At 48.1% G+C, this 15,398-nt stretch overlaps 1 long non-coding RNA gene and 1 pseudogene across 1 annotated transcript in view; both read right to left on the bottom strand.

Moving 5' to 3' along the window:
• LOC102471762 (uncharacterized) overlaps nucleotides 1-15,398 on the bottom strand; it is a 52,055-nt gene that overhangs the window by 18,952 nt on the left and 17,705 nt on the right. The window lies entirely within an intron of this gene.
• Nucleotides 314-1,572, bottom strand: LOC102471334 (dnaJ homolog subfamily A member 1 pseudogene; annotated as a pseudogene).

Below are 15,398 nucleotides of genomic sequence, written 5' to 3'. Positions count from 1 at the left end.
GAGTCTGAGATGCGAACCGCGATTGACTACATGGGAGTCCAGTGACATAGACATTACGCTAACTGCTGGTCCCCGGGAACTTTGTAGTTTTGACAGCTATTAAAACTGCATCTTGCACACTGAAGTCATCAAACATACAGGGCAAAGTCAGCTTTTATATTTGCATTTATTCTTCCTTTAATGTTTTAAAACATTACTATAGATGAATATTAAAACAAAAACGATAGCAAGTAGTGAGCATATTATGGTTACAGTCCCTCACATTCATTCACTACTGCATATCAAATGCCAGCAGTCTTATTCACTGGCCCCATTAAGAGGTTTGACACTGAACACCACCTCGGGGATGATGTTCATCCTCCTCATCTGCTTCTCCATTGTAATGGCGCCATCTTTCCTGATTTGGATCAAAGTCCACCAGTGCTACCTGGTGCATTTCAGCATTTCATCGGTCTCTTCTACTTCCTTCCTTTCAGGTAGAAGTTTTTCCAGCAAAGAGAGTTTATCAGGAGACAGAAAGCCATTCTCAGGGAAGTTTACCTTAAATTCAATGATTAGGTGACCATTTTCATATGGTCTATGATAAATTGGCACATTTAACACACACTAGATATCTCCATGCTTGACAATCTGACCTGGATGAGAGGTGATGACTATGGTTCGGTTGTCAAGAGTGGAAATTGGCCTCTGGAAGTCACACAATGTGTCAACCAGCTATATGACCATACACATGGAAAGGTTTCCTTGTCGAATGAAAATAGCATCTTTCTCATCTAGTACAATGATTATATCTCCTGGCTCCTGTCCTGGTTCTTGGTCTCCTTCCCCAAGAAATGTTGTCTTCTGGCCATCCTTCATGCCTTTGTCAACATGAACTTCTAGAATCTTTTTCTCTCGAACTATCTTCCTTCCATCGCAACTTTTACATCTATCTTTAGGGCTGATCCGTGCTCCATGGCCTTGGCACTCCACGCATACAGACTGAATTTGCTGAAACACCCCAGGTCCTATCTGATTAACGCTCAGTTGCATTCCAGTACCTCGGCAATCGGGACAGCACTCTACTGCTCCTTTCTTACATCCTTGGCCTTCACATTTGTCACTAATCACACTTTTGCAGGGCCAGTTTTCTTGTTGCACCATTATATAAATCTTCTAAGGTTACTGACAGCTGATGTACAACATTTTTACCTCTTCTTTCTCTCTGCATCCTTCCTCATCCTCCAAAAAACATATCAAAGATGTCCATTGGGGAGCCAAAGCCATCACTTGCTCCACCCTCTTTAATTGCCTGCTCTCCTCCTTCATCATATAATTCCCTTTTCTTTCCATCAGAGAGAACTTCATAAGCTTGAGAAATCTGTTTAAACTTCTCGCCTTCATTTGGATTATCAGGGTGGTACTTCAAGGCCAGTTTCCTGTACGCCCTCTTCGATTCTTCCTGGGTAGCATTGGGTTTGACCCCCAAAACATCAGAGTAAGTCGTTTCTTTCACCATTTTCTACAGCCGGTGAGCGGGCTGAGGCCGGCGTGGGGGAGCAGGAAGGTGCACGTAGCTGTACGCAGCTCAGGCAGCCGCTGCTCCTCCGCTTCTGACTGAGCATTCTAGAAAGTTCCCGAGAGGTTAAGTAATTTTCCTAAGGCTACACTGCAAATGAGGAAGTTGAAGTTTGAGCCTTGAAAGCCTGTCTTCAGAGTCTGGACTCTTCTAATAGGTATTACTATCTTCCACCTCCTTTTTAAAGACTAGAAAACTGAGGTTGCTTGGGGACTTGGGCTGTGGAGAGTGAGGAGTGAATGGCCAAGATCAGTCTCCCTACTTCTTGACCCTAGTACTCTTTCACCGGAAAACAGGAAGTGCAATTCTATGAGTCACAGAGGACAGAAGGAGGTAGGGAAAATTTGACAATCACTTCTAATGAATTAGTATTTAAAAGTCTTTTAACCATGGCAACCCTTGTTCAAATCAGATCTTGCTCAGAAGTCTAATAGATCCCATAGGTAAGGTGAGTTACTGTGCTCTAAGAGAGGACAGCCCCAACTTTCATCTTGACTCTGAGGCTCTTCCATAAAAGTCAGAGGCCTTGAGAAGCAGATTTGGAAAACCACTCCTGTCATCAATTTTAAAGATCAAAATGTGTTGCTTGATTTCTCATCAAGAGGCAGAGGCTGTTTCTCCACTCCTAGAATAGAGCTGGCCTTGTGACTTGGTTTGACCAACAGAATGGAGCGGAAGTGACCTGTGCCTATTCTGAGTCTAGGTTTCAAGAGACTTTGCACTCCTCTGCGCTCGTTCTTGGAACCCTTCCATCACAATGTAAGCAAGCCCAGGCTGGCCAGCTGGATGATGAGAGCACACGTGGCCCCATCATCGGAGCAGAGACCATCTTAAGCCAAACCAGCAACTGATCATGCCTTTCTGAGTCCAGTCCAGCTCAGCCCAGACTAGAAGGACTGCCTAGCTGAGGCCAGCCCACATTGCTGACGTGCACAATTGTGAGCTAAGAAAATGATGCTGTTTTAAGCTACTAAGATTTGGTTATGCAGCAACAACTGACTGACACAGTTCCCTGTTAGAAGAATCTCAAAATGGCACCACAGTCTTTCATTCAGGTCTCAAAATGTGGGCATATGAAACAGCAAGAAGGGTCCCTCCAGAACATGCCCTATCTCAATCCAAACCAAAGTTCCCATGAAGTCATCTTAAGATGGGGTGGGCAGAAAGAGACATGTTCCCGTCTATACTGGTTCCAAACAGAATTATAATCCTGGGTGGGGAGGAAGAGATGACGCACCGCTTAGTCCCAAGAGGGCCAAATTTCTATCTGGAAAATTTAGTTCAGGCTCCACTTTCACAGAGAAATCGCAGCCTTTTTTTCCCTGCAGGTGCCTGCAGACTCATGGCATTCTCAAAGCCTGAGTGGGCGGAGCGGCAGGAAGAGGGGGAGAAGGTCTTAAAGGTTAAAGCTGGCACAGTAAAGCTGCTCAGAAACCACCCAAAAAATGTAAATGAAAATTTTCTGCTGCACTGGGAGACATCCAGCCCCCAGGCCCTGGGTTGATCTTTCCGAGTGTCGGGCACTCTGCAAAGCTGTCTCCATTTATTTACTTCTAATTGAAAGCTGGCATGCTGAGGGTTACTCCACCCAGGCATGAAGCGTAGCCATCCGTGAAAGATTTCCCAAGACCTCTCCCTCACAGAAGCATCCTTCATGTGCTTGAAAGGGAAAATGTCAAGGGGACACTAAATTAAAACTCAGTTTTGTCTTTGAAAAATAGATTCAATCCTCAGTAGGATGTGGTTGGAGAGACAGAAGCATTAGCATAATTCCTCAGTACATTTTTTAGGCCAATCAGAAAAAAGAGAGAGTCAGAAAATCTACCAGAAAAGGGTCTCATGGGGCAACACTCTTAGGGCTCAAGATTGACATTAGGGAAATTTTACTTCTTAAGGGGGTGGTTCCAACACCACTGGTCAGTTGGGAATAAATACCAGCCGGAAAAAAAAAAAAAATCTGGGCTTGCTTTTGAGACTGGTTGCTATATTCAAGTCTGTGCATTCACTCCCCCTCCCTTCATTTATTCAATAAATGTTTATTGACTCCACGGGACGTGTGAGGTGCGCACGACTGAGCGCGTGGGCAAGATGGCCCACTCGAAGCCTGGGGTCTACCAGGAAAGAGACAAGCACACAAGTTAAGGCAGTCCTTTATCTCCGTGAGGGCGCTGTCTGGAAACCCAGTGCCGGTCAGTTAAGCTCTGCACCTATTCAGCAGGCGCCCACCAAGGAGCCGCGGGTCTGTGCCTACGGGGGGTGCCTACCTTTCTTCTTGAGCAGACTTTATCAGGCTTAGGCAAACAGCGGCAAAAGCACGTGGGCCCCGCAGTAGGGCAGATCTGTTTTAGCGCTGGCTCTGTCTTACCATGGCCTGACTCTCAGAGCCTCAGTTTCCTCATTGGAAAAGCAACAAGAGTAGCATTCATGGCAGAGATGGCCAGCCTCATATTTTGTCTTTCTTTTTCTAGTTTTTCTCTTTTATTTACTTATATTATTTTTTTTTCTATGAGTCCCGTGCTCTTGTCAGAGACTGACATAGAAAAAAGTGAAGAAGCACCCCTTGCCCCCAGGGGGATGGCCCTGACACAATCCCTTCTCTTCTATTCTCCTCTTGGTATTTTGGACATGCACGTACACACATGCAGCGTGTTTTTCAAGCCTCCAGGTCTGGGACCTGAACCACATAGTTGACCATGTAGGATTTGACCCTCTTAACCGCCATGCTACCCACTGGCCCTCCCCTTCTTTCTTAGTAACAGTCTTAGCATTACTGAGAACTGCAGTGAACCCAGCTAAAAGATTACCTGGCCAGGCTCCTTTGTGGCTAGGTGTGGCCATGAAACAATCTCTGGCTCAAGAGATCTAAATAGAGGTTGTTGTGCAGAGCTTCTGAAAAAGTGCTATAAGGAAGGATGTATCAAGGTGGAACTTTAAAATGATCTTTTGGCTTTTTTCCCTTCCCTCATAGGAATGTGGATAAAGTGAATGACTGGAGCTATGGCAGCCATGTTGGGCCATGAGGTAACCTTGAAGATGGAACACTGAACTAAGAAAGACAGAAGAAGCCCAAAACTCTGATCATCATGAAGCTACTACAAAGCTGCCAAGCTTGGTCTTCTTTCATGTGTGAAAAAATTAAGTTTTCTTTTTTGGGGGAGAGGTTTTTGCTATAGGGTGCATGAGCTCGCCAGAAAGACAGAGAGAGGCAGAGAGACAGAAAGTGAGAAAGCACCCCCCAGGGGGGAATGGCCATGCTGCAATCCCTTCTCCTCCATTCTCCTCCCGGGATCTTGGGCACGCATGCACACATGCCCGGCATGAGTTTAAGCCACTGGGTCCGGGACTTGAACCACGGTCGACTACGTGGGAGTCCAGTAACATAGCCATTATGCCAACTGCTGGTCCAAAAAAAGTTAAGTATTTTTAAAATTACTGTTATTCCTGGTCTCATTATAGGAACTAAAGGCAGTTCCTAAGACAAGAAGCCTTAAGTGTCGCTGTGGTGCCTGAATGAGGTCATCCGTCTGGAGTGCTTAGCACAGTACCTGGCCTGCATGAGGTCTCAGGGAGAAGCTCGTACTATTGATACACACACGAAATATCTACATTGTATTATTCGGCTCAGGCTGCTGTAACAGCATACCATAGATTGAGCGGCTTAAACAACAAGTCTTTCTTTCTCTCATTTCCAGAGGCTAGGAAGTCCAAGATCAAGATGCCACACAATTTGGTTCCTTACTAAAAGCTTGTCTTCCAGGCTTGCTGACAGCTGCCTTCTCGCTGTGTGCTCACATGGCAGAGAGAACGAGAAAAACCTCCAGCAAGATCCTCTTCTTTAAGTGTTTTAAAAGAGGATTTTGCCTTAGGGCACGTGTGCTCACCAGAGAAAGAGAGAGAGAGAGAGGCAGAGATAGTGAGAGGGAAAGTGAGAAACCACCCTCCCCCGGGGAGGGGGCGGGGATAGCCACGCTAATATCCCTTCTCCTCCATTCTCCTCTCGGGATCTTGGGCATGCACGCACACGCGCCCGGCGTGAGTTTTAAGCCACCGGGTCCAGGACTCGAACCATAGTCAACTACATGGGAGTTCAGTGATGTAACTACTATGCTATCTGCTGGTCGCAAGATCTTCTTCTTAAAAGGACACTAATCCAGGAACCAGCAGTTAGCATAATGGCTATGTCGCTGGACTCCCACGTAGTCGACTGTGGTTCGCGTCCCGGACCCGGTGGCTTAAAACTCACGCCGGGCGCGTGTGCGTGCATGCCCAAGATCCCGAGAGGAGAATGGAGGAGAAAGGATTGCAGCGTGGCCATCCCCCCTGGGTGGTGATTTCTCACTTTCTGTCTCTCTGTCTCTCTCTGTCTGTCTGGCGAGCTCACACGCCCTATAGCGAAAACCTCTCCAAAAAAAAAAAAAAGGATGCTAATCTCATCACAAGGGCCCACCTTCATGACCTCAACTAATCTTAATTAACTCCTTAAGACCTGCCTCCAGGCTCCATCACACTGGGAGGTGGAGCATCTATGGGAGGCCATGAACATTCAGTGAAGAGTGTACAAGATCTTACCGGGAGCTTTAAGTACATTTGAATTTGCTTACATCAGATTAGCCTAAGTAGGAGACCTCCTGGGCTCTAGGTGAGAGTCCTGAGGGTTATGGGAAGAGGACATCAGGATGCTAGAGGATTCTGAGAATCCAATGTGATGACCTGGGTCTGGGGACTTTACCCATAATCCATCCCTTCTGGCAGTACTTGGATTGGAAGGCAGTCATTCCTCAATGCCACTCCTAACCGGTGAGTCAAACCACAACATCTGATTAAGAAGAGTAGACCTCAAACAATGAAATTAATGGTCAGACCACACATCCATCACACATTCAGTTCTTTGTAGAAAACAAAATAGCAGCAGCAGACTGCACTCAGGATAGGCCAGGCCCTGTTCCACACCTTGTTGCAGGAGTACACGGGTTAGGGGCCAGGAGAAGCAGAGGGCGTGCCCAGATCAGGGGCTTTGAAAAGAGTTTAATAGGGACCAGCAGTTAGCATAATGGCTATGTCACTGGCCTCCACTGGCCTCCCATACAGTCCAAAGTGGTTTGAGTTAATGGTCAGACCACACATCCATCACACATTCAGTTCTTTGTAGAAAACAAAATAGCAGCAGCAGACTGCACTCAGGATAGGCCAGGCCCTGTTCCACACCTTGTTGCAGGAGTACACGGGTTAGGGGCCAGGAGAAGCAGAGGGCGTGCCCAGATCAGGGGCTTTGAAAAGAGTTTAATAGGGACCAGCAGTTAGCATAATGGCTATGTCACTGGCCTCCACTGGCCTCCCATACAGTCAAAAGTGGTTTGAGTCCTGGACCCGGTGGATTAAACTCACACCGGGCGCATCTGGCAAGCGCACGTACCCTATAGCAAAAAAATCTCCAAAAAAAAAGAAAAGAGCTTAAAATGTAAAAATAAATAAATGAAAGAAAAAAAGAAAAGAGCTTAATAAATTTTGCAAAAGTGTGTGTAAGATGCAGAGAGACCATACAATCCCACCCTACCCCGAGGGTGTTAACAGTGGGGCTGTCACCCCTCCAGGGCCTTTGGAGACCAGACACAGCCAGTTCATGTAACCCCCACAGGGTGTGCCTGACCTCGCTCTATCTTTGTTCCAACCTCGTGTGCCGGTGGACTGGAACCTAGCAGAAACCAGAGGGTGGGGACCCGGTGGCTATAACCACTCTGGTCAGCCTCCAAACACAGCAGGGTCGGCTGACAAGGGAGGAGAGTGACTCTGGAAGAGCCAGGGGCTTTATTTAATATTATTTTATTGGCAGAGAGCAAGTGCACTTACCAGAGAAGGCAGACAAAAAGAGTCAGAGAGATAGGAAGAGGGGAAAAGCACCCCCAATGAGATGTGGTCAAGCCGCAATCCTTTCTCCATTTCTCCATCCTCTTAGGACTTGGGGCCTATTTACACGTACTCCCAGCATGTGTTTTAAGCCACTGCAGCCAGGTCTAGAACCACATGGTCACCCATGCAGGATCCAGTTCCCTTAACCCCTAGGCCCAAGTCTGACCTGATTTAATATTTAATAGCCACTTATGAAGAAGGTACTATTATTACCCCCATTTTACAGATGAGGAAACTGAGGCCCAGAGAGACACTAAACCATTCATCCACCCATTGAACAGAGGTCATTTTCTAAAGCACTACCTGTACTCGGATTCTCTAGAATGAGGCGTGAACTCCTGTAACCCAAGCTATGAGCTATTTCCGCAGAATCCTGAATGCAAGCTTAGCAGACAGGACAGTTCCCGCGCCTGTGAGGTCCCACTCACAGCATCTCTGCTTTACTGTTGAAGACGCAGAGGCTTCAGGAGGTTCAACCAGGTGATCTCTAGGATTCTTTGAAATCCAAATAGTTTCTAATTCGGCGATGACTTAAACCATTACTTTTGAATTAGGAAAACAAAACCACAAAAAGTCCCCCCCCCACCACCACCACCAACAAAAAACTGGGGCTGAAATTACAAAACTCTTTCCACCGAAATGCCACCGCTGCAGTACAACCTTCCACTCAGGGACATCAAAGTGACTGACATTACTAAGAACAGGCCACCAAATTCTGCCCCTCCCATGGAATTCCTGGCTGCAATGTCCGCGCTCTCACTTTCTCCGTTCCTTCGCATCCCTAGTCCAACATTTCTTGGGAAAATGGAAAGGCTTTCTTGGAGTGATGTCACTTTACTGTGTTATTAACCAGGTTATTATCAATGGTTGGGATCTGTTGGTGTGAGTTGCAGGGTCCCATTCGAACTCATTAAAGCTAATAAAGCAACTGAGCGGCTCATGTCCTGGGATGAGGCTGGCTTCAGGTGTCAGCTGATTCAGGATTCAGGGCTCAAAGGATGTCACCAGGAACTAGTTCCCTCTCTGTGACTTAAATCTATTTCCTTTATGTTGCCCCCATTCTAAGTAAAGTGGCTGCCTCGAGCCATACTTTCCCAGCATCAGATCCAACAGAAAAGCAGAATTTCACGTCCTCAGTCATTGAAACGGAATTCCTAGAATAGCGTCTCTTAGGCTCAGATTGGCATGACATGGATCATATGGCCGCCATGGCCAAGACAATGTTGTGTTCCAATTGGCTGGGGTGGGGTTAGCCCTCCCCTGTGCCATGTGGACCGAGACTGCGGAAGCATGATCCCACAGAAGCATCAGGGCTGCTCCGGTAAGAACAGCGGCCGCGTGACAGGGAGAAAAGCAGCCCATGTCTACCACGGTCATCAATACCAGAAACACAGATCAGGGAATCTCTACAGCCCAAAGCGGGCTGCAGGAATCCCAAAGTTCTCCAAGCCAGGATTTAGGGATGTGTCAATAATCTCCTCCCTCCACCCTGCTCCAGCTATTCCCCCATCCCAACCTCCTCCCTAACTCAGGTGGGACACACGATCACCTTCATCTTCCACTCTGCTCCAAGGGAGTCTCTCCCCTTGTCCTTGAAGTCTGAGCTGGAACGTGACCTTCTCCCGGAAGCTGTCTCTAATAGAATCCACACCTCCCAGCAACCCCAAGAGTAAAAGCGTGTTTCTTTTAGTATTCCCAATACTTTGGACACACACAGTATTAAGTGTACTTATTTATACACTCATTCCTCATACTCAAAACTCACACACATGCACACACACTCATAGCTTTCACACCCAACCAGATGAGAAGTCATCTTAGGGCAGAAATCAGCTTTTGCTTATCTCTGAGTCCCTAACATGCAACAGCCTATCTGAGATGGTACTCAGAAAGAACGACATCCCTAAATCCTTGGTTGGAGAACTTTGGGATTCTTGCAGCCAGCTTTGGGCTGTAGAAATCCCCGGTCTGTATTTCTGGTATTGATGACTACTGATGTGATACTGATGACCACGGGAGACATGGGCTGCTTTTCTCCCTGTCATCTCTCCCCTGTCCTTAGAGTCTAGATGCTTCTGTGGGATCATGCTTCCACAGTCTCAGTCCACATGGGACAGGGGAGGGCTAACCTCACCCCAGCCAATTGGAACGTGACATTCTCGTGGCCATCGTGGCCATATGATCCATGCCATGCCAATCTGGGCCCAAGGGATGCAATACTAGGGTTTCCGTTTCAATGACTGAGGACGTGGAATTCTGCTTTTCTGCTGGATCTGATGCTGGGAAGGTGTGGCTCAAGGAGCTTACATCTGAGATGGTACTCAGAATGACTGACGGACGGACTGACTGATTGAATGAGATCTTTGGACAGCACTTTATCATTGAGCAGAAACTGCAGCGTTCACTTGGCCTTTAACCAACAGAGCTTAGTAAACTCCTACTGGATATATAGTAGGCACAAGCAAATTGTTGAAATAAAAGTAACTCAGTAAAGGGAAATGCAATAGGATCTGTCCTCTGCTTGTTTAAAAAGAAAACCCACGGCCAGCAGGTGGCGCAGTGGTTAAAGTGCTGGATTCCCACACGGTCGAATACTGGACCTGGAGGCTTAAAAACTCACACCAGGTGTGTGTGCACGTGTGTCCAAAATCCTGCGAGGAGAGTGGAGGAGAGGGGATTGCTGCATGGCCATCCCCCCCGGGGGTGATTTCTCACTTTCTGTCTCTGTCTCTGTCTCTCTAGAGAGCACATGTACTCTATAGCAAAAATCTCTCTCTGGAAAAAAAAAAAGATATAAAATAGAAAACTCTTGAAATGAAGAGGTTTCCTGGGTATGTGTCCTTGGGAGGGAGTTATACCATCAGATAGGGGAAAGGCCCCAAAGGGCCTGAGAAGCCCCACTGCTATCTGGGAGGAATGCGCACCCACAAGCACAGGTGCCTGGGATGCTCTACGGGCAAGTCAATGGGTTGTGGACACAGGTATGAAAGACCGAAAATCCCGGGCACAAGTCTGGACCGTGCCCCTTCCTGTGGGATCTCGGTCAGGTAATTCGACTTCTCTGAGCCTGCGTTTTCTTACTTGGAAAGGGGGCTAACGTTCCAATGGGCTGCCCCAGTTTGCTCGAGCCTCTGCCCACCGCCATTCTCGGTGGTCCACTCCCTTTCCTCCCGCACCTGCAGTCCGTCAGCAAGCCCACCTGGTGAGTCGGACCTGGAATCCTGCTTCTCTGCTGGAACGCAGAGCCACCAAGACAAGCACCCTGGGGTAACCACAGTTGTTTAGTTCCTGAGGTTCCGCTCTGAGTATTGGAGTCAGACGGCGACCTCCACCTCAAACAGTCTGGGGTGAGAGACCCCCAACAAGGACAGCCCAGACGCTGAGGACAGCAGTAACTCTCTGTCCTGGCCTCCCTAACTCTCCTCTACTTGGCCCATGGCAGTGGTGTAAACACCGTCAGACCAGGCCTCTGCTGCCTAAACTTCAGTCCCCCTGCACCCCCTCTCCCCAGCCCTACATGCCTGACCCAGGCTCTTCTGGGGCTGCGTCTGCTCCACCATCTGCCTCTCTGTTCCCCAGCTCCATCGAGCTGGCCGTGACCTGCTCCCTGAAGATGTCACCTGTGCTCTTACCCTGGGACATTGCTCTGGCTGTCCCTTCTGCAGGGAGCCTCACTCCCTTATCTTTGCAGCATAATCTTTGATGTCTTTCTCTCTGTTTTTCTTTTTTTTTTTTTTTTTTTGAGTGTTTTTTTTTCTTATGGGCCATGGGCGCTCAGGGCATGTGCGCTCACCAGAGAGACAGAAAGCAAGAAATCAACCCCCAGGGGGGATGGCCACACAGCAACCCCTTCTCTTCCATTCTCCCCTCGGGATCTTGGGCATGCACACGCATGCATCCAGAGTGAGTTTAAGCCACCGGGTCTGGGACTCGAACCGTGGTCTACTACGTGGAAGTTCAGCGACATAGCCATTATGCAAACTGCTGGTCCCTTTTGGTGTCTTTCAAGTCAGCTTCCATTTTGGTTTCTTTATGTCTCCTGGTTACTACCTGAAAACATCTTATTTGTTTGCCTAGCTGCTGGTAAACGAGAAGGGAAGCGCCACACAGGGATGGAATTGGTTTCCTCGCTGCCGTGTCTCCAGACCCTAGAAAAGTGCCTGGTGCATAATACATGCTCAGTATATACTTGATGAAAGAAGGAAAGAAAGAAAGGAAGAAAGGAGAGAAGGAGAGAAGAAGCACATCTGTCAAAAAGTGGTTTGGAAGGCTCCGTGAGTGTCCACGAAGTCAGTCACTTAGCACGGCGCTCGGCACTCAGGCAGAATTTCCCCGCGGCAGTTGTTACCCAGTTACGAGGATAAAAGGTGCGTAGAGCGTGCATGTGCACATGTGCACACACACACATACACACACACGAGACAGGAAAGCAAAAGAGGACCAGCCAGTCGTGGTGGTGAAGGCGCTGGATCCACATGGCCCACTGTGCAGTTCCAGTCCTGGGCCCAGCAGCTTGAGAAACATGCCTGGCGTGCATATGTCTGCCCAAAGTCCAGAGAGGAGAATGGAAGAAAAGGGACTGCGGTGTGGCCATCCCCCCCCAGGGGGTGACTTCCCAGTTTCCCTTACTCTGTCTCTTTCGGTCTCTCTCCAGAAAGCGCACACATCCTTTGGTAAATTGAAAAAGAAAAGAAAAGAGAAGAATCCCGCTCTGCCTGGATTCACCTGGCTTCTGAAGAGAAGATTCTAGGCCCCTGAGTAAGCAACATCCCCTTTGGCTCCCCCTGGATCTGATGCTTGAACCCACTTCAGACCCGGAGGGTTTGGAGTTCATTTTCTTTTGGCAAACCGTCAGCTTTTCTTTACTAAGGGGAAAAAAAAAATACAAAAAGACACTCACATCACATCTTGGAGATCAAATGGCTCTTGGAAAACTGCATGTGGATGAGTGAGGGAATCAAAGCCATATGGATTAAATTCTCCTCACCACTCCTAGGGGGAGCAGGAGAGGGGTACGGGGTGAGGGCCGGGATGGCGGCAAAAATCAGCCTGGAGTTTTACGGACACAAAGAGTACGTGGAGGACAGGCTGAGGGTCTCAGTGCCTTGAAGCAGTTTGTGGGCCACATTCCAGCTGGCTCAACAGACAGGGAAATAGCAACGCTTTAAAAACACCCCGTTTCTCTCCTTGTGATTCCCACTCTCCCACGGGGCCAAGCTTCAGGGTCTTGTTAGTGACCAGGAAGGGAAGTGGATTGATGTTAAATTTGTATAATTGATCCCAGAAAGCAACCTTCACTTTTTCCCCTGAGCAAAGGGCCTGAGATATCTGCTGAAGCCAAATATCTGTAATCAGGTACTTAGGTGAGCGTCACGCATATTTTTATGGTCTCGTTCCATTACATTTTGCTGACACTGGCATTTTGCAGAAGGCAGACCTAAGAACGCATGATTCCACAGCCATTTGCTGAGAAGATACCAAGAGGAACAAGCGCGTCCAACTTCTTGACCTAGAGCCAGAAAAAAACAAAAGTGGTTTCCTCTGTTCTTCTCATCCTGATCTCCCAGGAGCAGGTGACAAGATGGGGCGTGAGTCTGTGGCGTTCTAAATGTCGACAGTGGTTACTGAGCATCATCTCACATCATCCTCCCAAACCACTTCCAAGGGGCTGTTGTTTTCCTCATTTTACAAACAAGGAAACAGGCCCAGAGAGGTTGAGCAACTCAACCAATGTCACACAGCAAGTACCTGGTAGAGATGGGATTTGGACAATTCATGAGGAGGGTTTTGCCAATGCCAGAGCCTGTATTCCTTTTTTTTCCCCAAAAAAATATCCTGTCCTTTCGGAATCTGCATTTTTCCTCTTGCTGTTCCCTTTATCTTGAAAGGCTTTCTCACTGGTCCTATTTGCTTTCTCAGCCACCTGACAAACATCTTCCCTACCCTCCAAGTCAGCTTTTGTATCGCATGGAGCTTTTTATTTTTATTTTATTTATTTATTTATTTTTTTTTTTTGAGAGGTTTTTGCTATAGGGCGCTTGCGTTCCCCAGAAAGATAGAGACAGAGAGACAGAAAGCGAGAAATCAGCCCCCGGGGGGATGCCACCCCACAATCCCTTCTCCTCCATTCTCCTCTCAGGATCTTGGGCACACATGCACACGCACCTGGCGTGAGTTTAAGCCGCTGGGTCCAGGACTCAAATTGTGAACGACTACATGGGAGTCCAGCGACATAGCCATCACACCAACTGCTGGTTCCCCCACGAAGCCCTTTTAAATAGAAACCTCCGAATTAGCTGGGATTTTGCCACTATGATCTCTGGAACACCTTGCACCTCTCTGCGCTGTCCGGTCCGTTCTCCGTTGCAAAAGCAGCACAGCATGAGGAGGAGAAGCTTCAAATGAAGCACGGCTCGTGAGACGCCCTGCCGGGTCACTACAGACTTACAACCCACTGCGAGACTTGGGCTCCTCCTCTGCAAGCGTGGGAAAAGTCAGTGACCCAGCATGCGCGGACACGGCCCGGCACTCAGCACGTGTGCCCCTGTGTCCCCAGAGACTGCTCCCTACGGATCTGGGCACTTGTCTGAGCTCCCTCACCTGCTGGTAAACTCTCCCAGGAAGTGTAATAGTCACCCAGCCAGGGCGATCGGGTTAGGCATTTCACTGAGTTTAGAAAAGAGAGGAGAGAGGGGGCGGGCAGGGCAGCCGATGGAAGTGAGGCCTAACGCATGGGGATGAAGGGCTTGTCGTGGGACCAGGTTTCTTTCTTTCTTTTTAAATTTGCCAGCGAGTACATGTTCTTGCCGGAGACAGGGAAAGTGAGGAAACACCCACATGGGGCACGGTCACGCAGCAATCTCTTCTCTGATTTCTCCCTCCTGTCGGGATTTTGGGCACACATGCCACATGAGATTCAGCTGCCTTAACCACCACACCCCTGGCTGGCCCTGGGACGGGGTTTCTAGGGTCAATTCATTTAAACCAAACGACGCCCACGGGAAGTCAGTACTGCTGTTATTCTCATTTTACAGATGAGGAAATTGAGGCTCAGGGAAGTCAACTGCGGCAATCTGAGTAAGAGAAAACCAATGTAACCAAAATACGTGCTGCCAGGGTGGAGGGTGTGATTAAAATAAGCCTGGAGGGGGGCCAGCAGATGGCATGGTGGTTAAAGGTGCTAGACTCCCACACGGCCCATGGTGGTTTGAGGACTGGACTTGGTGGCTTGCATTCTTTCTCTCTCTCTGGTCCTCTCTGGTCAAATTAAAATAGATAAATAAAGTTAAATAAAATAATTCTTTTTTTAAATAATTTGTTTCCTAACAATTATTTTTTTAATATTTATTTATTTATTTTAATTTGACCAGAGAGGGACAGAATGAGAGAGAGAGGGAAAGTGAGAAAGACAGTTGCCAGGTCTGGGACTCAAACTGTGGTCAGCCATGTGGGATTCCAGCGCCCTTACCCACGGTGCCATCTGCCAACCCCTAAATAAAATAATTCTTTAAATTAAGAAATGAGCCTGGAGAATCACAGAGGGGTTACATCACTTGGGGTCCTGTGCATCCTTTGAGTTCAGAATTTGGGCATTATAACAACAGGGCCCCGTGGAAAGTCGTGTGTGTGTGTGTGTGTGTGTGTGTGTGTGTGTGTATCTCTATGTGTGTATTTAGGGAAGTAAACTGGGATTAAGTTAAACTCTAACAGACCCTGGCCTGAATTTATTCCTTCAGTCAACACTTTCCAGCATGAGAGCCCATGCTGGTGCAGCCACGTTGGAAAACTGTTTTGAAGGATCTGTGAAGACTACACACCCCACCACCACACTCACACCCAAGAGAAGTGAATGCACACCCCACCCACAGAGGAGTGCACAGATGTTCATGGCAGCCTCGTTCACGGCAGGCCCCTTTCCCACAACCCAAAACCA

This window comes from Tupaia chinensis, unplaced genomic scaffold (genome assembly GCF_000334495.1).
Source record: "Tupaia chinensis unplaced genomic scaffold, TupChi_1.0 Scaffold000570_1, whole genome shotgun sequence".
Taxonomy (NCBI): Eukaryota; Metazoa; Chordata; class Mammalia; order Scandentia; family Tupaiidae; genus Tupaia; species Tupaia belangeri.
The sequence above is the reverse complement of the archived record's forward strand: the minus strand, read 5'-3'. Positions and strand labels throughout refer to the sequence as shown.